Source organism: Chiloscyllium plagiosum, unplaced genomic scaffold (assembly GCF_037043375.1).
Source record: "Chiloscyllium plagiosum isolate Xiang-an unplaced genomic scaffold, Cpla_swu_hap1 HiC_scaffold_39, whole genome shotgun sequence".
Lineage (NCBI taxonomy): Eukaryota > Metazoa > Chordata > Chondrichthyes > Orectolobiformes > Hemiscylliidae > Chiloscyllium > Chiloscyllium plagiosum.
Window position 1 is genome coordinate 72,405,780 of NW_028270177.1, and position 25,337 is coordinate 72,431,116.

Consider the following 25,337-nt stretch of genomic DNA (forward strand, 5'->3'; position numbering starts at 1 on the left):
GAAGCATGTGGCAGGTTACAGCAGGATATAGAGAAGCTGCAGAGCTGGGCAGAAAGGTGGCAGATGGAATTCAATGTAGCTAAGTGCGAGGTGATTCACTTTGGGAAGAATAACAAAAAGATGGGGTACTGGGCTAATGGTCGGATACTTGGCTGTGTGGATGAGCAGAGGGATCTTGGTGTCCATGTACACAGATCTCTGAAAGTTGCCACCCAGGTAAATAGTGCGGTGAGGAAGGCATATGGCGTACTGGCTTTTATTGGTAGAGGAATTGAGTTCCGGAGTCCTGAGGTCATGATGCAGTTGTATAAAACTCTGGTACGGCCGCATCTGGAATATTGTGTGCAGTTTTGGTCGCCATACTATAGGAAGGATGTGGAGGCATTGGAACGGGTGCAGAGGAGGTTTACCAGGATGTTGCCTGGTATGGAAGGAAAATCGTATGAGGAAAGACTGAGGCACTTGGGGCTGTTTTCACTAGAGAAAAGAAGGTTTAGGGGTGACTTGATTGAGTTGTACAAGATGATTAGGGGGTTAGATAGGGTCGACAGTATGAACCTTTTCCCGCGTATTGAGTCGGGTATTACAAGGGGGCATAGCTTTAAATTAAGGGGGGGTAGATATAGGACTGATGTTAGGGGTAGGTTCTTCACTCAGCGAGTCGTTAGTTCATGGAATGCCCTGCCAGTAACAGTGGTGGACTCTCCCTCTTTATGGGCATTTAAGAGGGCATTGGATAGGTATATGGAGGATAGTGGGTTAGTGTAGTTTAGGTGGGCTTGGATCGGCGCAACATCGAGGGCCCAAGGGCCTGTACTGCGCTGTATTCTTCTATGTTCTATGTTCTATGTACTTTTGTGAAATTATAAGTATGATAATAAAAATACGAACTGTTGTTGATTTGGACATTATTCATTCAGCAACAGTGATGATTTGAAAATAACCTATAATGCCACTTACCCAACCACACTGTGAGAGCACCTTCGCGTAGTGGGAGTGTGATGAGCAGTTTGATAACTGAGTAATGGAGAGCGATGATGGTGAGGGAGAGCTGGGCATTGTCAGTGTACATGTGAAACCTAACACGGTGCTTTTGGACAATGTCACCTCCTGGAAGTATGTAGATGAGAAACAGGAGGGACCGAGGAGAGATCCTTAAGGGACACCAAATACAAGGAATTCAGAAAGGAAAGGGAGAGTTGGGATGGAGCAGGTTTTTCCAACAACGGTGGGGTCAAATATTAGTTTGCAGCAGAATGGGAGAGAAGGACATAACCAGAAAAGACAGACAGATAGAACAATGAACAATATCTGTGAATTGGGGAGGGGGAGTGATGAAGAGGAGGAGCAGCCCAACTCCAAAAGCACTATTCCTACATTAGTGACATCACCCAACTCCACCCTAGTCTCAGCTCATTGACCGAAATACTCGTCCATCCCTGTGTTATCTCCAGACTTCATTATCCAAACACACTCCTGGCCAACCTCCCACATTCAACTTACATGTAATCTCAAGAGTATCTAAAACCCTACTGCCCTAGTGCTCACTTGTACCAAAACTTGTTGATCCATCAAAAGGCTCCTATTAACAAGCAACAATTTAAAATTCTCACCTTTGATGTAAATCCTGGCTGAGAACATCCCTGTCTCCCTGCACCACACAACCTGTGAGACCCCGACAACTCATTTTCTTTCAGACTCCCAACGATGTGTTTATTCATTGCTTCACCTGTCTGGCTGTTTCTACTGTTGCCAAGGCAACACGGTCTGGAATTCCCACCCGAACGCCCTCAGACCTGCTTTCCTCCTTTAAGGTATTCCTGAAAACCTGCTTATTTGGCAACTCTTTTGATCACCTGACCTAATATCCCCATCTGTGGCCTTATGTCAGAAGTTCTCAATAGTATTTCTGTGGAATTATAAACATGATAAAAAAAACAAACTGTTGATGATTTGCACATACATTGTGAACTCTTCACTGTCGCTGAGTGAATAATCTAAAACAGCTCTTACCCAAACACATTGTGGGAGCACCTTCACCACACGAACTGCAGCTGTACAATGAAGTCAAACATCACCTTCTCCACAGGCAATGGGGCTTTGGCACTGACCATTGGTATCTGTGGAGGGAGAAACACACAGTTGATATTTCAGGGAGTGCAAAATGCATTATAGGGAGGGAAAATGGTGCAGAATTTGGGATTTTCAAATTTGCGTTTTAGAATGTGCACTAAGTTCTGTAAAACCTCTCATTCCATACCATGAAAATTTCCTACTCTTCCTGGTCAATATGTCTTTCCTTTCCCCTGCCCTGCACCTTCACACATTGCCAATGCCTTGGCCACAACAACACTGAGCTGTCAGTGAAGTTTATCACGTGGTTGAGTATAGTCCCGCCCCTCATTCACTCCGATTGGTTGAAGGCCCAACTAGCACCTCTAGCCCCCGTTCCCCCACTCTTATTGGTCCTGCGATGACATCAATAATCCGAGGCCCATTGTGCGCTGGAGCATGCTCAGTGCTTCCTGCTTTTGCTGTTGTTCATCAGGTATAAGAGAGAGGGCTCATCCCTGTTTCTCCTGATGTCAGACAATAACAACAACTACCTGCATTGTATGGAGCCTTTCACACTGACAAATCTCCAAAAATGCTTCATGAATGATGGAAACGTTGATTAAAGAGAACGATTTTTAGATACATCTTTAAGGCGGACAGAGGGGGTTCGGGAGGATATTCCAAAGGTTTGTGTCCTTGGCAGCTTCAATCGTGGAGTGATATAGGTGGGCAACAGCTTACAATGGAGACAGTGGCTAACCATAGGTTAACAATGTCATGTCGTAGCCCCCTACCCCACACACCAGGCCTTGTTCTCACAGCCTGCCATTGCACATTTCCTATGGTTAACCACTAATAGTCTCCATTAACATCTAGTCACCCTCCCCCAGCCAGATGGTTATCCTTTATCCAACTGTTCTTCTCACTCTATCCCCACCTATCCTTTACTCCTTTTATCCTTCGCCCACACTATTTTCTGCACATAAACTGACTTTTATTCTCAGTAACATCTGTTCTGTGGAAGGGACACCGGATCTTAAACTTTAACTTTGATATCTCTTCACTGATACTGCCAGACCTGCTCAGCTTTTCCAGAACCTCCTGGTTGTTGTTTCTGATTTACATCTTCCGCAGTTCTTTTGGTTTTAATTTACCGGGAGTTTGTAATTCAGGTCCAACAGCATCTGTCCCAGTCTCTGCTGTCTCTCCCAACCCCAAACAGTGACACTGCACTTGCACAGCTCATGGACAGGTGTTGTCTTGCTGGCCACACCCCTCATTCAATCTCATTGGCTGCAGGACCGCACAGACTCTCCTCCCATTGGTCTGGAGCTGCCGTCAATCAGCCGGGCCCCATTGTGATGAGAGTGGAGGGCTAATCCCTCTCTCTGCCCTGGGATGAGCTTCATCATTCACAGTGAATGGGGTATTATCACAGAGCACAGGGCCTGGGGGCTATTCAGCCCATTGGGGCTGTACTCTCTCCCTCTGGAGATGCTGCAAGTCTGTCCCAAGTCCCCTCCCATGTGCCCACAGCCCCCCAAATCTTTCCTTCAAAAGTAAATTCCAAGTCTGTTTCAGAATACCTGCTGAATCTGTGTCGTTCAGACTGTTCCAGATGCTCAGAACTTACTGAGTAAAATAGTGTTCACATTTTCACCTTGTATTATTTGCCAATTACTTGCAAGTAGTTACTAAAAATTGTGACAGTGTTAACAATTCCTCTCTCTCTCTGCAAATTCAAGACCTTGGAACCAAATCTGCACCAGATCGAAATCACTGCTTCACCTTCTCAGCTCCAAGGATAATTATCTGTGCTTCAGCTAGCTCTCCTCAAAATAGGGGAATGCATCTTAATTTATTAAGATCAAAGAAACAGACCTTCGGTCCAATTCGTCCGTGCCAACAAGGAATCCTAAACTAATGGATTCCCATTTACCATCTATTGGCCTGTATCCATCAAAACCCTTCTTATTCATGTACCCAATTGAAAGCCTTTTAAATGTTGTGATTTTGTCAGCCTCCACTACTTCATCTGGTAGCTCCTCCCATACACACACCACACTCAGCTTGAAAACGTTGCCACTTATATCCCTTTTAAATCTTTGCCCTCTCAACTTCAACCCATGTGCTCTCGTTTTGGGCGCACCTAACCTGAGGGAAAAAGATGCCAGCTGCTCACCTTATCCACACCCCTCGTGATTTTATAAATCTCCATGAAGTCACCTCTCAGTCTTTGACTCTCCAGATAAAATAGCTCCAGCCTATTCAGCCTCTCCCTGCAGGCCAAATCCTCCAATCCTGGCAACGTTTTTGTAAATCTTGCCCAAACCTTTTCAGGTTTCACAACATCCTTCCCAGAACGGGGAAATTCAAACTGAAAACGGAATTCCAGAAGTGGCTTAATCAACGTCCTGTCCAGCCACAGTATGACGTCCCAGTTTCTGTATTCAATGCATTGACCAATAACGGAGTGTGTTAATGGAGTCCCATTTGCCAGCGGTTCACCCTTATCCCTCTAAAACCTTCCTCTTCATGTACCCAATCAAATGCCTTTTAAATGCTGCAATTGTACTAGCCTCCACCCCTTCCTCTGGCAGTTCATTCCATACTTGCAATGCCCTCAACATGAATAAGATGCCCCTTAGATCCCTTTTAAATCTTTTCCCTCTCACCTTAAGCCTGTACCCTCTAGTTCTGGACCCAGCGAACTTGGGAAAAAGTCCCTGACTGCTCACCTTATCCATGCCCTTCATGATTTTATAAGATCACCTCTCAGCCTCCAACTCTCCAGGGAAAATAGTCCCAGTCTATTAAGCCTTTTCCAATAGCTCAAACCATCCAACCCTGGCAAAATCCTTGCAAATATTTTCTGAACCCTTTCAAGTTTCTCAACATTATTCCAAGAACGGGGAGATTGAAAACAGAATTCCAGAAGGGCTTTAATCAGTGCCCTGTCCAGCCACAATATGACGTCACAACAGCTGCATTCAATGCATTGACCAATAACTGCGGGGGGGGGGGGGGGGGGGGGGGGGGGTACCAAATGCTGCATTCACTACCCCGTCTACCTGTGACTCTACTTTCAAGGAACTATGAACCTGCACTCCAAGGTCTCTTGGTTCAGCAATGTTCCCCAGGACTTTACCATTAAGTGTATAAGTCCTGCCCTGATTTGCCTTTCCAAAATACAATAGCTCACATTTATCTAAATTGAACTCCGTCTGCCATTCCTCGCCCCAGTGGCCTATCTGATCAAGATCCTGTTGTATTCTGAACTAACCTTCTTCACTGTCCACGACACCTCCAATTTTGGTGTCTTCTGTAAACCTACTGACCATACCTCATATAGTCACATCGAAGTCATTTATTTAAGGGCCCAATATCCATCCTTGCAGCACATTGCTCCTCACAGGCCTCCAGTCCGCAAAGCAACCCTCCATCATCATCCTCTGTCTCCTACTTTCAAGGCAGTTTTGTAATGGCTTGCTCTCCCTGCATGCCATGTTATCTAACCCTGCTAACCAGTCTGCTTTGTGGAACCTTGTTGAATGTCCATATAAACAACATTCACCGCCTGGTTTAATCAATTTTCTTTGTCACTTCAAAACATTCAGTCAAGTTAGTGAGACACAATTGTGCATGTACAAAGCCACATTGACTCTCCCTGTCATTCCTTACCTTTCCAAATAGATGGATATCCTGTCCCTCAGAATCCCTTCCAACAACTTGCCTGCCACTGACTTCAGGCTCACTGTTCTCTTGTTCCATGGCCTCTCCTTACCACCTTTTTAAAATAATGGCACCTCACCTGTCGCTATCAACGATACAAATACCTCAGGAGAGCTGAAAATGTGTTGCTGGAAAAGCGCAGCAGGTCAGGCAGCATCCAGGGAACAGGAGAATCGACGTTTCGGGCATAAGCCCTTCTTCAGGAAGGGCTTATGCCCGAAACGTCGATTCTCCAGTTCCCCTGATGCTGCCTGACCTGCTGCGCTTTTCCAGCAAAACATTTTCAGCTCTGATCTCCAGCATCTGCAGACCTCACTTTTACCTCAGGAGAGGCCCAACAATCACTTCACTAGATTTCCAGAAAGTTCCAGAATACACCTGATCATTTTCCAGGGCTTTATCCACCTTGATGCGATTTAAGACATCCACTACCACCTCCTCTGTAACATGGACATTTTTCAAGTTATCACTGTTTATTTCTCCAAACCCTCGAGCTTCCATATACTTCTCCAGTAAAAATGACGTGAAATATTTGCATATCTTTCGCTCCCACTGTGGTTCCATAGACAGCCTTGCTGACCTTTAAGGGGTCCTATTCTCTGGTCCAGCTAATCTTTTGTTTGTGATATATTTGTTTAATCTCTTTGAATTCTATTCCAGGACATCCCAGAAAGGCCTACTTCACGGACCGTAAATTTCCTCTGACTTGATCAACACATACCCTCCACTTCCCGCACCTCCGCCTTTACCCCACCCCTCCAGCCACAATAAAGAATATAACACTGCGGTCTTCACCTTCCACCCACTAATCTCCAGATACAGCACATTAACCTCTGTCATTTCTGCTACCTAAAGTCAGACCCCACCACCAGAGATATATTTCCCTCCCCACCTTTATCTGCGTTCCGCAGAGACCATTCCCGCTGCGCCTTCTTTGTTCGGTCCACACCCTCCCACCAACCCATGCTCCACATCCTTGACCCTCCCTTGCTGCCATGGGAGATGTAAAACATGCGGCCACACCTCCCTCTGACCTCTGTCCAAGTTCCCAAAAGGATCTTTTCACATCAGGCAGAGATTTGCCTGCACAACTCAAAACCTCATATACTACATCTAGACACTATGGGAAGAAGGGCTTATGCCAGAAACGTCGATTCTCCTGTTCCTTGGATGCTGCCTGACCTGCTGCGCTTTTCCAGCAACACATTTTCAGCACTGGGGTGAATGTGCCAACTCCAACAAAGACAGTTGCCCGAGGCTGGAATCAAACCCAGGTCCCTGGTGCTGAGGAAGCAGTGCTAACCACTGAGCCACAATACTGTGGGGTCTTTGGTGCTGATGCGCAGCCCCACTGATACCTCAGTGACTCACCCTGCCTCATTTCCTAAGAGGCAGTGATGACGGAGTGAAATTATCGCTAGACAGTTAATCCAGAGACCCAGATAAGGTTCTGGGGACCCGGGTTTGAATCCCATCACGGCAGATTTTGGAAAGTGAATTCAATAAATATCTGGAAAAAATAATCTAGTAACAACAAGCATTCCACTGTCAATTGTTGGAAAAACCAATGTGGTTCACTAATGACCTTTAGGGAAGGAAAATGCCATCCTTACCTGGCCTGGTCTGCATGTGACTCCAGACCTATAGCAACGTGGTTGACCTTAACTGCCCTCTGGTTAAACGCAGCAATAAATGCTGGCCGAGCCAGTGACAGCCTCATCCTGTGAATGAATAAAGAAACAGGTCAGGTTGTTCCTTCTCTAGTAGGTACATCCTACAAACTGAATCTGAAATGTTCTTGTACACACTGAACAAATACCTTTCCATCCAAGCCCTTAACACTACAGCACTCCGAGGCCATGTTGGTAAAGTTAAAACCCCTTATCATTGCATCCATATTATTCTTACAGATAACTGAGGTCTCCTGGCAAAATTGTGTCTCAATTCCCCGCAGACTATTGGGAGAGAGTCTATAATACAATCCCATTAAGATGGTCATCTCTTTCTTATTTCTCAGTACCAACCAAATAACTTGCCTGGATGTACTCCCAGGAATATCCTCCCGAAGCCCAAGCATAATGTTGTCCTAATCAAAAACACCTCTCTCCTGCTCTGTTGCCCCCTTTCTATACTTGCTATAGCATCTTTACCCTGGAACATTAAGCTGCTAGTCCTATCCATCCCCGAGTGATGCCTCTGTAATTGTTGTAATATCCCAGTGCCATGTTCAAAACCATAACCTGAGCCCACCTGCCTGACCTGTCAGGTCTCTTGCACTGAAACAAATGCAGTGCAACTGGTCCGTCGCACCTCATTCTGTGACTTGCTCTTGCCTGCCTTGACAGTCTGACTGGTGAACAGTACCAACCTCAGACTCAACTCTTTTCTCACTATCTCTTTAGGATTACCCCGACTCCCTCACTGGTTTAATGCCTCCCGAGTGGCACTAGCAAATCTCCCTGCTCGTCAGAGCCCCATGCTTTCCCCTTCCTATGCCATTGGCACCAATGTACAATGTTCTCCCACTGGTTATTTTCCCTTTTGAGGATATTCTGCTCCCTCTGTGAGACATCCTTGACACTGGCACCAGGGAGGCACCACCCCATTCTGATATCTCACTGTCAGCTGCAGAAATGGCAGACTGTGCCCCTGACTGGAGAGTCCCCTATCACCATCAATCATGTGGAACTGGATATACCTCACATTATGTTAGAAGCCAGACTCAGTACCAGTAACTTGGCTGTCAGTGCTACATTCCCCTGAAAGTCTATTACCACCTACATTTTCCAAAACAATACACTTGCCTGAGATGGGGATAGCCATAGGAGACTCCTGCAGTACCGACCTACCCCCCCTAGCTTTCCTGGCGGTAACCCATCTACCTGACTGTATCTGCAGTATCCTGCATTCCTGAGACTGCCACCTATCACACCCCCTGGCTCCTGTCAATTCCTCACTGCCTTTAATCACTCCTCCACCAATCCATGCGTTCCAATAGGATTTGCAATCACACTTGCTGCAGTCATAATCATCAGGATCATTGAAACTCTCCCTAATCTCCCACATCCGACAGGAACAGCACGCCACTCTACAACAGGCCATCTCTCCGCCTTAACAATCTACAGACCAAGACAAAGGCACAGTCTTACTGCTCGAAAAACACTGCCCGAGAATAACTTAATGCTTACGGTTCATATCTTAAACATTTAATCAAGGGACCGTAAGACATTAAAAAGAAATCCTCACCTTACTCACGATTGTAGATTGAATAAAATAAAACTGGCTAAGATTGATATTAGAAGAGACTGAAACTCACTGAGCTGATCCCCGGCTCGGAGTACTTCCAAGGGCGAGGTCTCTCTGAGGGCAGCTGTGAAACGTCTCTGTTTCTCTTCTCTGCCCACTCCATTTCCAGAGAGGTTTTTAACTTCACAGCAAGTCAGCTCAGAGAGGTCACTGCTTGGTTTTATTCACTGGGGGTTGCCTTTGCTGCCCAGACCAGTATTTCTTGGCCACCTTTACTTGTCGTGGAGAAAGTGGTGGCTAACTGCCTCCCTGAAATGCTGCAGTCCATGTACACCACAGTGATGTTTGGACAACAATCCCCCTCTGGCCCCACATCCCTCCCTGTCTCTGTAATCCCCCTCCGGCTTCAGAAATTACATGTCCGTGGCATAAGATTTTTATTTGGATTCATTTTTGTTTAATAAACCCCCCCCCCAAAAAAGTGAAATATTTCGCCCCCAAACAAATTTCTGTTGATTTCGGAGAGGCTGACACATGGACCTTGCAGTATTTTATCTCACATTGTACACCTAGAATGATGGAACTTTCTTTTAAACATTGCTAAAAGGGAGGCAATGGCTGAATGGTATTCCTGCCAGATGAGTGACACGTGCAATGTTCCGAGGATTAGGGGTAGAATCCCAACATGGCTGATGGTGGCATCGGAATTGAATACAATCTAGAATGAAAAGGCGAATGATGACCATGAAACTATTGTCAATTGTTAGAAACCCACCTGGTTCACTAATGTCCTGTCGGGAAGGAAACGGTCATCCTCACCTGATCTGGCCAACATGTGACTCCAGACCCACAGCAATGCGGTTAACTCTCAACTGCCCTCAGGAAAAATACTTTAAAAACTGTTAACAAATACTCCGCAGGTATCACTTAAAAACTGGCTGTTCACCTTGGGATCATGTGAATATCTGAAGGGCCTGAACTAAAACTGAGTTTCAGCTTCACCTTCTCCCAGTCTCACATCAGTCTGTTGACACCCAACTCCAGAACACTCTCATTGAGCCAAGCAGCCCTCACAGTGCAGCCCTGTCATCTTCATTGTCTGCTCATACCTACATTGCCCTCAGCCTCCTGTACTGTTCCAATGCATCTCAATGGGAGCTCAGGGGCAGCACCTCATCTTTCAATTCAGCCCTTTGTAACCCCAGAGTCAACATGGACCTCAGCAGTTTCTGGATGAACAGACAGTTGTCAGAAGCTGGAACATTCCACCTGAAAAGGTACTGGAGTTTGAGTCCAAAAGGATTTTTAATGGGAAGTTTGCAGGTAATTGAAGTTTACAGGTTAACATCATGAAGTGGGTGATTGGGTCTAAATCTGAGAGTACTTACAAAGAGACGAGGTGTAATTTGGATAAATCTGTGCTCCCTCAGAGGCCAATATCTCCTTCCTCAGCTGCAGGGCCCAGAACAGAGCACACACCCAAAGGGTGATCCAACCACGAATTTGTACATCTTTCTGCTTAACAAAAATATTGGTGATATCTTCCCACAAACAGAACAGACAAACCTTTCTCCTTTCACAGTTAAATGCCAGTGATATTCAGATCCTGATGACTCCATTGACTGTAAAAACTGCTTTTGAGATCCCAGCCTCAATTATTCTGCTTTAATATCCTATGAAATGAATTCACAAAACAAAACTCACAGTCAGTACAGGAAGAATATAAAGACATACTTTTTCTTGGTATGTGCTTGATGTGTAAATGCCTCTCTTCAATCGCACACCGCCACCACCACCCCCCCCCACAAATCCTCGGAAGGAGACATGCACATGCGCCTCACTGTACCTTACCCCCAATTCAACTAACCTGCAGATCTTTGTACTGCAGGAGATAGGGGTTAAAGAGGAAATCATCGGCAGGGACAGAACCCAAAGACAGACCGGAACATTTGGAAAGACAAAGGAGTAGATTACGATCTGGCTGGGAGGGTGCGTAGCTGTTAATGGAGGGGACAGGAACCTGTGTCTGGCAGCATCTCCGTGGAGGTGGTGGAAATGGCGACTGATGATCTACGTTCTGCTGCAAAAACAGACCCCGAGCTTCCAGCTGCCTGCCACTTTAACACACGAGCCTGTTCCCTGGCCCCGTATTTCAAGGACTGCAATTTCCACTCCCATGTGTCACTACCATCCACTATATCTCCTCCACTTCCTGCACCTCTGCCTTTGAAACCCCCAACTCCAACTGCAACAAGGATAGAACACCCCCCCCCCCCAAGTCCTTACTTTCCACCCAGATACAACACATCATCCTCTGCCATTTCCACCAGCTACAATCAGACCGGACCACCAGATTCTTAAGGGGTTTGACAGAATAAATACCGATGTATCTGAGTGTAAATACTGAGGGGGGAGTTTGAAACCAGATTCTGAGTCAGTCACAGAATCAAGGCTTCTGTTTCGGATTCATCAAGTTTAAGGCAACACTAAGGGGTTTCAGTAGCAATGGAGCTGGGGTGAGGAGGAGACAATCAACGTTTAAGAGATTGGAATTCCTGGTGTTTGGGATATGTAGATGTCTGATCAGAAGGTCAGCTTCGCGTCAGATATAACTGCAATACTGTGAAGAGTGTAGTTATGCTGCATAGTTCCCAGTGAGAGAGAGAGGCTCAGCAGTAAGGGAAAGGAATTTGTCAGGCAACGGGTTTAACCATTACAATGTTTCATTGGAGGAAACTGCACCTAATCGAGTAGTGGGAGCGTGGTAAGCAGTTTGATAACTGAGGAACAGTGGAGTAATGGAGAGGGATGATGGGGAGGGAGATCTGGGCATCGTCAGTGTACATGTGAAACCCAACATGGTACTTTTACACAATGTCACCTCCTGGCAGTATGTAGGTGAGATACAGGAGGGGCCAAGGATAGATCCATGAGGGACACCAAATGCAAGGAATTCAGAAAGGAAAGGGAGAGTGGAGATGGAGCAGGATTTTCCAAAAAAAGAGGTCAAATGTCAGTTTTTCACAGAATGGGAGAGAAGCACATAACCAGAAAAAACAGAACAAGGAACAATGTCTGTGAATCGGTGAGGGGGACTGATGAAGAGGAGGAGGAAAGAGAGTTGGAAAGTCTATGGTTTAGTAAGATTAGGGTAAAGGGTCAAGATGAGCTCTGATAAGGCTTGACATGAGATGAGATTGGAGAAAGATGTAGGTTTGGACAAAAACCGGGAACACCACGTGAGGCAGTTTGACTCAGTGGGCTAGTGGGAGGGAGGAGGGAGGCGGGAGCGAGGGAAGCAGCAGATCGGATTATCTCAGTCTTAGTGACAGAGAAACTCCATGCGCTTCAAACTCTTGTTGGAGCGAAGGGTAGAGGAGATAGGATGATGAACAGTGTTTCACAAAGAAACAAAACCTGGGTAAGTGATATTTAAAGTGAGTGAACAAACGTAATGTGTTTAAATTTTATCCAAAATATTAAAACAAACGACTGAAGTCCTGGTTCGAATCCCATCTTGGCAGATGTGGAATCTGAATTCAAGAAAAAATACCTGGAATTAGGAATCTCCTGATCTCCATGGAATCATTGTCAATGGCGGAAAAAGAACCTGCCAACCTGACAGTGGCCCAGCCAGCTACTCACTATATTAATCACTGCAAAGTCTCAACAAAGGAAAGAAACTGGATGGACCACTCGGCATCTAAGAAGGCACCATTTAATACAACCACAGAATCAGCCCTCTCGATGGTGCAACGTCCTCCAGACTAACATCTGGATTTTGGTGCCAAAATGTGCAGAGCTTTCTCACAGATCAATCAAGGAACAGCCTGACATAGTCATACTCATGAAATCAATCCTTACAGACAATGACCAGACACCACCATCACCATCCCAAGATATTGAGATTGTGGTGATGGAAAAGCACAACAGGTCAGGCAGCATCCGAGGAGAAGGAGAATCGATGTTTCGAGCCTAAGCCCTTCATCAGCCTGACCTGCTGTGTTTTTCCAGCACCAGACTCTTGACTCTGATCTCCAGCATCTGCAGTCTTCACTTTCTCCTGAAATCTCTGGATATGTCCTGTCCCACCGGCAGGACAGACCAGGCAGAGGTCGTGGCACAGACAGGGAGGATTTGCCCTTGGAGTACTCAGCATTGACTCCGGACACCAGGAAACCTCATGGCTCCTGCTGATTACCACGTCCTGTCCTCCCTTGGCTGATGGATCACTTCTCCTTCATGTTGAACAACATTTGGAGGAAGCACTGAGGCAATAAAATGGTGTCAAACGTACTCTGGGTACAGGATTTCAATGTCCATAAGCGAGACTAGCTCTGCAACAGATTTACTGACTGAGCTGGCCAGGTCCTGATGGACATAGCTGCTCAACTGAGTCTGCAGCGGGTGGTGAGGGAACCAAGAGGGAAAAACATACTTGATCCCATTGTTATGAATTGACCAACTGCAGATACATCTGTCCATGACAGTATCGGTAACAGTGACCATCACACATTCCTTTTGGAGACAAAGTCTTGCCTTAAAGTTGAGAAAAACCTCCATTGTGTTGAGTGACACTATCACCGTTCTAATTGGGACAGACTTCGAAGAGATGTAGGATCTCAAACTGGGTATCTCTGAGGCACTGTGGGACATCAACAGCAGTAGAACTGTACTCCAGCACAATCAGTAATATCATGGGTTTGTAAATCCCGCTCTCGCCCATCACAATGGACAGGAAAGGAGGGCATGCCATGAGCAGCACCAGGCAGACCTAAAAATGAAGTGCCAACCTGGTGAAGCTACCAAACAGGACCATCTGCGTCAAACAGCATTAGCAGCAAGCAACAGAGCTAAGTGATCCCACAACCAATGGAACAGATCGGAGCTCTGCAGTTCTGCCACACCCAGTTGTGAACGGTGATGGACAATTAAACAACTCACTGGAGGAAGCATCACAGATATCCTCACCCTTACTGATGGAGGGGCCTCACACATCCATGCACCAGACAAGATGACAGCATTTGCAGCAATCTTCAGCCAGAAGTGCAAAGTGGGATGATCCATCTCAGCCTTCTCCAGTGGTTTCCAACATCACAGATGTGAGTTTTAAGCCAGTTCGGTTCAGTTTGAATAACATCAAGAAATGGTTAAGTAGTGCAAAGGCTACGGGCCCCGCCAATATTCTGGCAATAATACTGATGGCTTGTGCTCCAGAACTTGCCACCCACCAAGCCACGTACTGCTCCAGCACTGGCATCGACTGACAATGTGGAACATTTCCCAGGGATGTTCAACACAACAACACAGGGCAATCCAACCCAGGCAATTTCCCTCTATCAGTCCACACTCGATCAGCAGTAAAGTGATGGAAGGTGTCATCAACAGGGCTACCAAGCAGCAGCTGCTCAGCAACAGCCAGCTCAGCGACACTCACTTTAGGCTCTACCAGGGCCACTCAGCTCCCGATGGTGTTACCGCCCTGATTCACAATCTGGCAACCAGCTGAATCCGAGAGGTGTGGTGAGGTGAGAGCGACAGCCCAGTCCCACTCCAAGATCACTATTTCTAGCTGATTCTACCCTTGTATCAGCTCATATACTCTCATCCACCTTGTGTTATCTCCAGACTTCATTATCCAAACACACTCCTGGCCAGCTGCCCACATTCAACCTCCCTGTAATCTCAAGAAACACTATATCTCTGCTGCCCAAGTACTCCCTCGTACCAAAATTTGTTGATCCATCAAAAGGCTCCTATTCATAATCAACAACATAGAGCCACAGAGATGTACAGCATGGAAACAGACCCTTCAATCCAACCCGTCCATGCCGACCAGGTATCCCAATCCAATCGAGTCTCACCTGCCAGCATCGGCCCACATCCCTCAATTTAAAATTCTCACACTTGATTTAATTCCTGGCTGTGATAATCCCTATCTTCCTGCACCACACACACTTTGAGACCTTGACAACCCATTTTCTTTGAGACTCCCAACCATTTGTTAATTCATTACTTCACCTGTGTGGCTATTTCTACAGTTGCTGAAGCAGCATGGTCTGAAATTCACAGCCAAAACCTCACAGGTCTGCTTTCCATCTTTAAGACATCCCTCAAAACCTGCTTTTTGGCACCCTGACCTAATATCTCCATCTCTGGCCTTATGTCTAAAGTTCTCAATAGTACTTTTGTGAAATTATAAGTATGATAATAAAAATACGAACTGTTGTTGATTTGGACATTATTCATTCAGCAACAGTGATGATTTGAAAATAACCTATAATGCCACTTACCCAACCACACTGTGAGAGCACCTTCACCACACAAACTGCAGCTGTACAAGAAAGTCAAACATCACCCTCTCCACAAGCAACAGGGCTTTGGCATTAATCACTGGTATCTGTGGAAGGAGAAACACAGTTGATGTTTCAGGGAGTGCAAAATGCATTACAGGGAATGAAAATGGTGCAGAATTTGATAGTCAGAAATGGAAGGAAAATACACTTGCTTGTTGGAAAAAATAATTCTTGACTGTCAAAAATATTCTAGAAAATAATCTGATAACAGAGCAGTACATGGTCAGGGGCTAGGCCGCAGTGAAAAACTAATTTACAAAGGGTCTATAAAAGTAACAATACAGTCGTAAACAGATCAAAAATACACCCATGGTTCGAGACTGAGGAAGCTAGACATTGACAAAGTGGTGATGAGGGAGCCCAGTGGTGAATCAGAGCAGTATTGGCTGCTATGATCCCAATAACTCTAAACTGGAGAAAGGCTGCACATGCCTTTGTGTGAGCTCTGCAGTAGATTTCCTTTAATCTTGGAGGGAATTGCCTTCCTAGTCATGACTGTATCGCTGTGATTGATGAATCAATGCCACCTGAATCAGTACATAAACACCCCATTTTCACAACATCTGAGATCTTTAACATATTGTATCACGTTCTTCTTTGGAAACAAAACAAAACATGAAATGGAGCCTCAAGGAATCGGAGCAGGAGTAGGGCATTCATTCCCTTCAGCTTGTTCCCCCATTCTATCAGATCATGGCTTGGCCAACCCAGACCTCAACACCTCTTTTATGCTTGATCTGCATAGCCCTCAACTGCTCAATATTTCAAAAATCTATCTGCCCTCTTTTAAAATAATTTGTGATTGAATCATAGATTCCCTACTGTGTGGTAACAAATAGGCCCTTCAGCCCAACAAGCCAGAACAACCCTCCAAAGAGGAACCCAACCATTCCCCTCCCACATTTAATTTTCACAAAAGTTTGGGCGAGAAAATTCTAGCCATTCACTGAGAGAAAAAATTCTGTACTTTTTCTAAAATGAATGTTCCCTTATGTAATGTTCCCTTGGTTTGAGACTTCACTGGTGCTAGAAGATCTAGTCAACATCCACCCTGTCAAACTCATCAGAATCTTGTTTCCATAAGATCACCCCTGCATATCTATTCTTGATAGGTGAACCCTTTTGTCCTCAAAGCAGCTAAGTGAATCTTACTTTGAATGGTCTCTGATGTTGGTTTATCCTTTATTAAATATGGGAGCTAACATTGTATACAGTACTTCAAGTGAGGACTCAACAACAGCCAGTGTGGTTAACCAATCCTCAGTCCATGCTAATACATTACCCTGATACCATGACCTCCTAAATTGTGCAATTAACTTTTATGTAGCACCTTATCATTTGCATTTTTGAAATCCAAATACAGAACATCATTGGATTGCCCTTTATCAGCTCTGCTTGTTATCTCCTCAATGAACTGTCGTAAATTTGTCAAATATAGTTTCTCTTTCACAAAACCCAGTCTACCATGTTTAATGATAAGCTATTCTAAATGTCCTGCAAATTCTTACTTTAATATTCTGTAGATTCTTTCAGTAGATTTGCTAAGTATGATTCCTCTCTCTTAAATCCATGCAGACTCTGTCCAATCCTGTCACTGTTCAGTAAGAAACTTGACTGTACTCCAATATAGTTAGTAAATGTATCTGTATTTATTTTTAAAAATTGATTACTTATAAATGCTGGACCCATGCAATATCAATGAATTAGTGACTCTGAATTGGGGTTAGAATTTTTTTTTGTTAATTCCTTTTTGTATTGTGTTATGCAGACAGCACCAATTGATCACTCTGAATTGTGAGTAACGTTAAAAATAATATGTTAAAAATGACATCCGAAAATGCTGCCTCATTATTGTGCAAGGACGATTTTGCATTCAATAGTTTGCAGATAAAATTGAACAGATTTTTGCTGCAATTTGGCCAGACTGCAGGTTACACCAAAGTGGCAACCCTGTTGTCAAATTCTTACTTGAAACTGCCCAAGGCGATACTGATGGGACTTCACTTTGCCATTCTTGTTCACCAGCTTTATTTCCAGGTTTAATTCTATAATCATTCTAGAGCTTGTAATTTTAGACAACTTCTCCTTTAGGTACATATGTAAATATCATACTGAAATGTTGCACTGAATGGTACCAATTCTGAAATTAGTCTCTAATCTGATAGTAACATACTCTGACCCTTCTACATATGTATTGGCATAAGTCTATGCCAGTTATTTTTCTGTAGCCTGTGATTCCTGATGAAGGGCTTATGCCTGAAACATCAAGTCTCCTGCTTCTCGGATGTTGCCTGACCTGCTGTGCTTTTCCAGCATGACAGTTTTCGTCTCTGATGTCCAGCTTCTTTGAGTAGATTAAACCAAGAATAAGTTTTGTTGATCACAGTGCAATAGGAACCAATTCATGAAATTCAGATATCTCACATTTACCTTAACTATGTGAAGGCTAAGACATTACTAAATTATTGTCAGTAATTGAAATTGTGCTGACAAACTTGTGCAGTATCAGTGCCTCACCTTTAGAGTGTTCCCAGATAACACTCAGCTGCAGTATTTTGTTTTGTGCTCAGCTATACGTTGTTCTCACTTGTTTCTTTGTGAAAGATTACAAAATTAACTTGGATGAATGAACTTATGATTTCTTTAACCAATGTTGGGAGAAAAAAACTGTCAGTATTTCAAGTGCTGATAAAGTAAAATGAACTGATAATCAGTAGAAAGGGTTTAAGATGGATATGGAACAAATGCTGGCAAATGGGACTAGATTAATTTTGGATATCTGGTCAGCATGAGCAAGTTGGACTGAAGGGTCTGATTTTGTGTTGTACAACTGTGACTTCATTCTCTCAGTTATTCAAGAAGTTGAATACTTCGAGGAGGAAAAGGAGAATTTATGCAGAGAATGCACTTGAAATGATGATTGAGGTATATCAAACTCACATTGTTTCATGACCTTTTCCTCTGGGTTCTTCAATGAACAAACTTGTTTTATTATCTGAATAACTATGTATCATGTGATTTGTTTCACACAAAATATTTCGTCAGGATCTGGTGAACTATTAAGAAGTGTTCATGTTTAAAATTTAGGCAGCGTGATTGTTAAGCAAGAAAAGGTTAGCGTTTTACTCCCACTGAATCATTGCTCTATATAAGGTAACAAGCTTTTTATCTGTTCTGGGCACTGAATATATGGAAGTCAATTCTGAAGGAAAAAATTCTCGTCAGTAATCTTCCCACATTTGTGGAGTAATTGCTTCTGGTCACTCTTCAGGCGATAGAGGCTCGGAAAGAAATGAGTTGGCCAAAGTTAGCCACATCATTTGGATGGACTATGCTCATTGGGGAAACTTGCAGGATCTGTAGAAGGAACATGTGTTTCAGAGTGTATGCAATAAACCTGAACATTGTTTTTTTTTCACAGAGCTTGGGACCCGACTGGAGCAGCAATGAAGCTCATATTGTTTTTTAAATTTCCGAGTTTGCCAAATTATTGTTGGTAAATGCAGGTGACTTTATCAAAACACATTTCACATGCCCCAGCCAGGAATTTGGTCCCAATTCTGTCAGTCCATCCATTCATATGGATAACAGGTATTTTAAATGTGAACACTCCATTTAACTATTTGAATTGAATAATTCAGTGGTTACGTCCTCTTGGATTCTTAATTACTCAATGTGATTTTTTTTGTCCCCCCTGAATTTGCCAAGCATTGGGCAGTTCTGGAATATTCCAAATATTTACAATAAATGCATTCACACTATTGAAGGCAACCTGGCAGATTTGAATACCATTCAGGTAGTCAACAACAATACATAAGTAACTTTATGAATTGCTTACTGTACATCAACAACACAAGCCAAGTATTAGTGAAACCACAGATTGTTTCCCATGGATTCCCAAATCTAAACAGTGCATTCCAGATGTGCTCACTATCACCATTTGGGAGCAGTCTCCCAAAGCGCTCCCAGAATTTAGAATGCGCATACACTGCCCTCCAAAGCTGAATCTGTTGTCACAGGCTTCACTCTTATTGCATACAATGATATTTATTGTCCAGTTCTTTAATGTGACTAATGATTTTACAAACAATTTATAAAATACGTTAAATCCTGAAGAAATGTGATGTCAGCCCTTTGTAGAAGTGAATAGGAAGTGTGATGTTTGCTTGACCTTTGGCTCTATGTATCTGAACCTTTAGCAAGATGTGGGATGTTTCCCACACACTTTGTTTAAAAAAGCAAAGATTATGCTCTGAGATTTAAATGTTCAATCAGGTTTAATAAAAATCCTTCCAAAAATTGAGAGTTTGACTTCAGCTCCTTTAAAGAGACATGCTCTTGGCCTTCAATTTTGTGACATGTGATCATTCTTTGGTAAAGGTGGCTGTGTGCAACACTGCAGGATGTTGTGCTGAAGTGCCTCATTGGGTGGATGAGCTTTATTACTGGTGTAACTTGGCTAGTTTTGAGATGGAATATTATTTTGAGTTAAATCCTGTTTTTAAACTGAGTCGTGCTTGTGTAACTCAAGTGTGGAAACTATGCTCGTGTTTGCAATGAACCTTTCACTTTTGGAGATTAGTATTTTTCCGATCTGTTTTGTAAATAAAGTTCACTATAGAAAGCACAGTGCTGGAGAACCGCAGTTCCAGCAGCATCTCGGAGGGGAATTAAACATTTAAGTTCCAAGTCCAGTGACCTTTTATCCGTTCAGACGAAGAGTCAGTAAACTTGAAATGTAACATGTTTTTCTCTTCACCGATGCCCTCAGAACTGCTGAGTTTCTCCAGCACTTTGGTTCTGGGGTTCAGATCTCCAGCACCTACAGTTTATTGTTTTGTTATCGATCCTATGATTTGACTTGGGGAGCGAGAGGCAGCAACTGTGATCAACGAGGATAAAACTCCCCAACCACGGAAAGCACACAAACCGTTCTTTATACTTTGCAAAACACGACTGTAAATAAGAAATGCAATTAAGCTAAGTGCAAGGCGGCATACCACCTGCCTTGTCTCAAACTTGCTACTCATCTTTGAGGACCAATCTGTCAGAATTGTGTTTGCTCGCTTCCTTTGAGATCACAGTCCACAAATGTCCCAGTTCCAATTCCTGGGCCAGGCCCAGTTACCACATTGCAGTGGGGTGGGGAGCTTTGAGTCAGCCTGAAGTTTTTGTTAATAACAACATTGCAAGTTGAAGTTGACGGTTTTGACGAATATTGCGTCATCAAACCTGGAGGAAATCCTTCCGAATGTATTGATTAACTGGACTGAGCCTGTTTACATGCAGCCCTGTTAGTAGTGCTGTCATATTCTCAGTTGATAATCACACAACATCAGGTTACAGTCCAACAGGTTTAATTGGAAGCACACTAGCTTTCGGAGCACCGCTCCTTCATCAGGTGATTGTGGAGGGCACAACTCTAAGGCACAGAATTTACAGCAAAAATTTAGTGTGATGTAACTGAAATTATCCATTGAAAAATACCTTGATTGTCTGTTGAGTCTTTCATCTGTTTGAATACCATGATAGTTTCACTTCTTTCATGTGTAAATCACAAAACCTTTTTTGAAAAGTTGTATTCCTGTCAGTGGCCCATCAAATCACTCACTGTATTAATCACTGCACAGTCTCAACAAAGGAATGATACTGGATGGACCACATTACATCTACCAATGCACTGGAAAATACAACAACACAATCAGCCCTCTTGACCCTGCAACTTCTGTCTCACTGTGTGCCAACAACAGCAGAACTGTACTCCAGCCCAATCTGAAATCTCATGGCCTGGTATATTCCCCATTCAACTATTCACATCAAGCCAGGGGATCAACCCTGGTTCAATGGAGAGTTCCGCAGGGCATGCCAGGAGCAATACTAGGCATAACTAAAAATGTGGTGCCAACCTGGTGAAGCTACCCAACCTTCACGCCAAACAGCGCAAGCAACACCAAATAGAACTATGTGATCCAACAACCAATGGATCAGATTTGAGCTCTGCAGTTCTGCCACACCTAGTCAGGAATGGTGATGGGCAATTAAACAACTCACTGCAGGAAGCATCACAGATATCCCCACCCTGACTGATGGAGGGGTCTCACACATCCATACAACAGACAAGACAACAGCATTTGCAGAAATCTTCAGCCAGCAGTGCCACGTGGATGAGCCTTCTCCATTGGTCCCTGACATCACAGACGTGAATCAACTTGGTTGAAAACTTATTTCAAATCAGATCAAGAAATGGAGAAGTAGTGTAAAGGCTGTCGGCCCTACCAACATTGTGGCAATAATACTGATGGCTGTGCTCCAGAAATTGCTGCCCACCAAGACAAGTCCAGCACTGGCACCTACTGACATTGTGGAACATTTCCCAGGGATGTTCAACACAAAAACGCAGGACAGAACCAAACCAGCCAATTTCCCTCCATCAGTCGACACTCGCTCAGCAGTGAAGTGATGGAAGGTGTCACCAACAGTGTTGTCACGCAGCTGCTCAACAATAACCTTCTGTGATACCCAGTTTGGGTTCTGCCAGGGCCACTCAGTTCCTGATCTTGTTACAGACTTGATTCACAAACTGACAAACAGCTGAATTCCAGAGGTGAGGGGAGGGTGATAGCCCAGTCCCACTCCAAGACCACTATTTCGACTTCAGTGATATTACCTGACCTCACCACAGTCTCAGCTCATTTACTGGAACTCTCCTTCATTCATTTTGTTAACTCTAGATTTCATTATCTAAACCCACTCCTGGCCAGCATCCCACAATCACCCTCCCTATAATCTCCAGAATATTGAAAACTCTACCGCCCAAGTGCTCACTTGTACCAGAACTTGCTGATCCAACAAAAGGCTCCCATTTATAAGCAACAACAATTTACTTTCACACCCTTGACTTAATTCCGGGCTGTAATCATTCCTATCTTCCTGCACCACACACACTTTCATATCTCAATAACTCATTTTAGTTTAGACTCCCAATGATGTGTTTATTTTTGAGTTCAGCTGTGTGACTGTTTCTATAGATTCCAAGGCAACACAGTCTGGAATTCCCACCCTCTAAGATCTGCTTTCTTCCTTTAAGGCATTCCTGAAAAATTGCTTATTTGGCAATGGTTTTGGTCACTGGACATAATATTCTCCAGCTGTGGCCTTATGTCAAAAGTTCTCAATATTTGTGTGAAATTAAAAACATGTTGATTTGTACAGATATCTTCTACTTTTCACTATCGCTGAGTGAATAATCTGTAATGTCTCTTACCCAACCACGTTGTGGGAGCGCCTTCACCATTCAAACTGCAGCTGTACAAGGAAGTCAAACATCACCCTCTCCACAGGCAAAAGGGCTTTGGCAATGATCACTGGTATCTGTGGAAGGACAAATTCACATGATGTTTCAGGGAGTGCAATATGAATTATAGGGAATGAAAACGGTGCAGAATTTGACTGTCAGAAATGGAAGAAAAATCCACTCACTATTGGAAAAAAGAATTCTTGACTGTCAAAGATATTGTAGAAAAAATAACCTGATAATGGAGCAGCATACGGTCAGGAGTCGGGCAGCAGTGGACAATCCATTTACAAAAAGGTCTGTGAACGTAGTAGTAAAATATTAAACATGAGTAAAATATTAAACATGGCAAAAATACACTCACGTGAGACTGAGGAAGCTAGATAACGAACAAGTGGACATCAAGGAGCCCAGCGGTGAATCAGAGCAATGTTCACTTTTATGATCCCACAATCAGAGATGTCTAGCACAAAAACAGACTCTTCAGTCCAACCCATCTGTGCCAACCAGATATTCTAACCTGAACAATTCCCATTTGCCAGCACTTGACCGACATCCCTCTGAACCCTTCCAATTCAAATGCCTTTTAAATGTTACAATTTTGGTTGCCCTTTAGGCTCCTTTTGAATTTTCCCCTCTCACCCTAAACCTATATCCTCTAGTTTTGGGCTCCACCACCCCAGGGTAAACACCTTGTCTATTTACACTATCCTTGCCCCTCACGATTTTATAAACCTCTTCAGCATCACACCTCAGCCTATGACACTCCAGGGAAAATGGCCCCAGCCTATTATGCCTCTCCCTGCAACTAAAATCCTGCAACCCTGGCAACATCCTTAAACAATCAATTCTCAAACCTTCCATGTTTCAGTGCCTCTTTCTGATAAGAAGGAGACCAGAATTGCACACAATATTCCAAAAGTGGCCCAACCAATGTCCTGTACGGCTCCTTTACTCAATGCTCTGACCAACGAAGGGAAGAATCCCAAACAATTTCTTTACTATCCTATCTACCTGTGACTCTACTTTCAAGGAACTATAAACATGCACTCCAAGGTCTCTCTGTTCAGCAATACTCTCCAAGACCTTACAATTCAGTGTGAGTCCTGCTCTGATTTGCTTTTCTAAAATGCAGCACCTCACATATATCTAAATTAAACCCTATCTGCCACTCCCCAGCCCATTGGCCCATCTGATCAATATCCTATTGTATTCTGAGACAACCTTTATCACTGTCCATAATACCTCCAATTTTGGTGTCATCTGCAAACTTACGAACCGTGCCGGCTCTATTCACACCCAAATCATTTAAATGGATGAATACACAAATCCAGAAAAAAAAATCAATTTCTCTGGGTTTGATTGTGCTCTGGGTAAATCCTGCCCTATGACTCTCTACCAGGGAGGGCTGCACATTCACACCTCTGAACTTTGCCCCCCTACAAAGATGGCGGCCGCGCACGTGTCCAGTGAATCTTTGCCCCGAATAAAGATGGCGGCGATCACACGATGAGTTTATTTTCCAGTTTACTGCAAAAACGGGACTGTAAGTTTCAAATTTGTAATTTCCGACGTGCACCAAATGTTTGTAAAACCTCTCAGACCATACCAACACCATTTCCCTCCCACTTCCTGCTGTTTATTTCTTTCCTTACCAACAGCTCTCCATCCACACATCCGCGCCCACAGTGAGGATGATCACGTGGTATAGTCTAGCCCCGTCCCTCATTTACTCTGATTGGTCGGAGGACCAAATGCCCCGCCAGGTCCTCCAGCTCTGCCCCTGCCTTTCCATTGGTCTTCCGCTGACATCAACAGCAGCGACCCATTGTTACCTGGAGCATGCGCACTGCTTCATGGCTTTTGTTACTATTTATCAGTTACAAGAGTGAGACACAAAGTTAAAAATCACACAACCACCTGATGAAGAAGCTGCAAAGTGAGTGCTTCCAAATAAACCTGTTGGACTATAACCTAGTGTTCTGTGAATTTTAATTTTGTCCATCCTAATCCAACACCAGCAGCTGAAAGTCAAGAGTGCGGGAGGAATGCAAAATATAACAACCAAAGAACTAGGAACAGGAGAAGGCCGTCCTGCCCTTTGAGCTTGCTCATTGCTGATCATTTCATGGACGCAGAACCATTTACCAAAGTTCTCACCATATCCCTTAATTAATTAGTTATTTATTTTAAAAACAAGTTACCTTAGCTTTAAAAACGTTTACTGAACTAGCATCAACTACTTCCCTAGGCAATGAATTCTATCGAGGTCAACAAGTTCCTTCTCAATTCAGTCCTAAATTTGCTGCCTCTAATCTTGAGGTGATGCCCTCTTGTCCTGGCTTCATCTGCCAGTGGAAACATTCTCTCGACTTCTATTTTTTATCCATTTCATTCATTATTTTATATGTTTCCCATTCTTCTGATTTCCAATGAATATAATCCCAATCCACTCAGTCTCTGTGAAGCCAACCCCCTCAACTCCGGAATCAACCTAGTTAACCTCCTCTGCACCCCCTCGAGTGCCGGTACATCCTTGAGCAAGCAAGGAGACAGAAACTACATCCAATACTCCAGGTGTGGCCTGCCCAGCACCTAATACAGCTGGAATATAACCTCTGCTTCTAAACACAATCCCTTCAGCAATGAAGGCC

At 43.9% G+C, this 25,337-nt stretch overlaps 1 long non-coding RNA gene across 2 annotated transcripts in view; it reads right to left on the reverse strand.

The window, feature by feature from the left end:
* The window catches only part of LOC148138763 (uncharacterized), a 63,342-nt gene extending 40,358 nt beyond the window's left edge, over nt 1–22,984 (reverse strand). Inside the window, exons 1-3 of one of the 2 annotated variants that reach the window (XR_015753758.1) lie at nt 22,869–22,984; nt 22,654–22,760; nt 15,327–15,433 (exon numbers count right to left, since the gene is read on the reverse strand). This is a non-coding gene — a long non-coding RNA (uncharacterized LOC148138763). Of the gene's footprint in view, nt 1–960; nt 986–15,326; nt 15,434–22,653; nt 22,761–22,868 lie in introns of those variants that run through there. The other variant, XR_015753759.1, reaches the window with a different exon arrangement.
* Between the last annotated feature and the right edge of the window lie 2,353 nt (nt 22,985–25,337).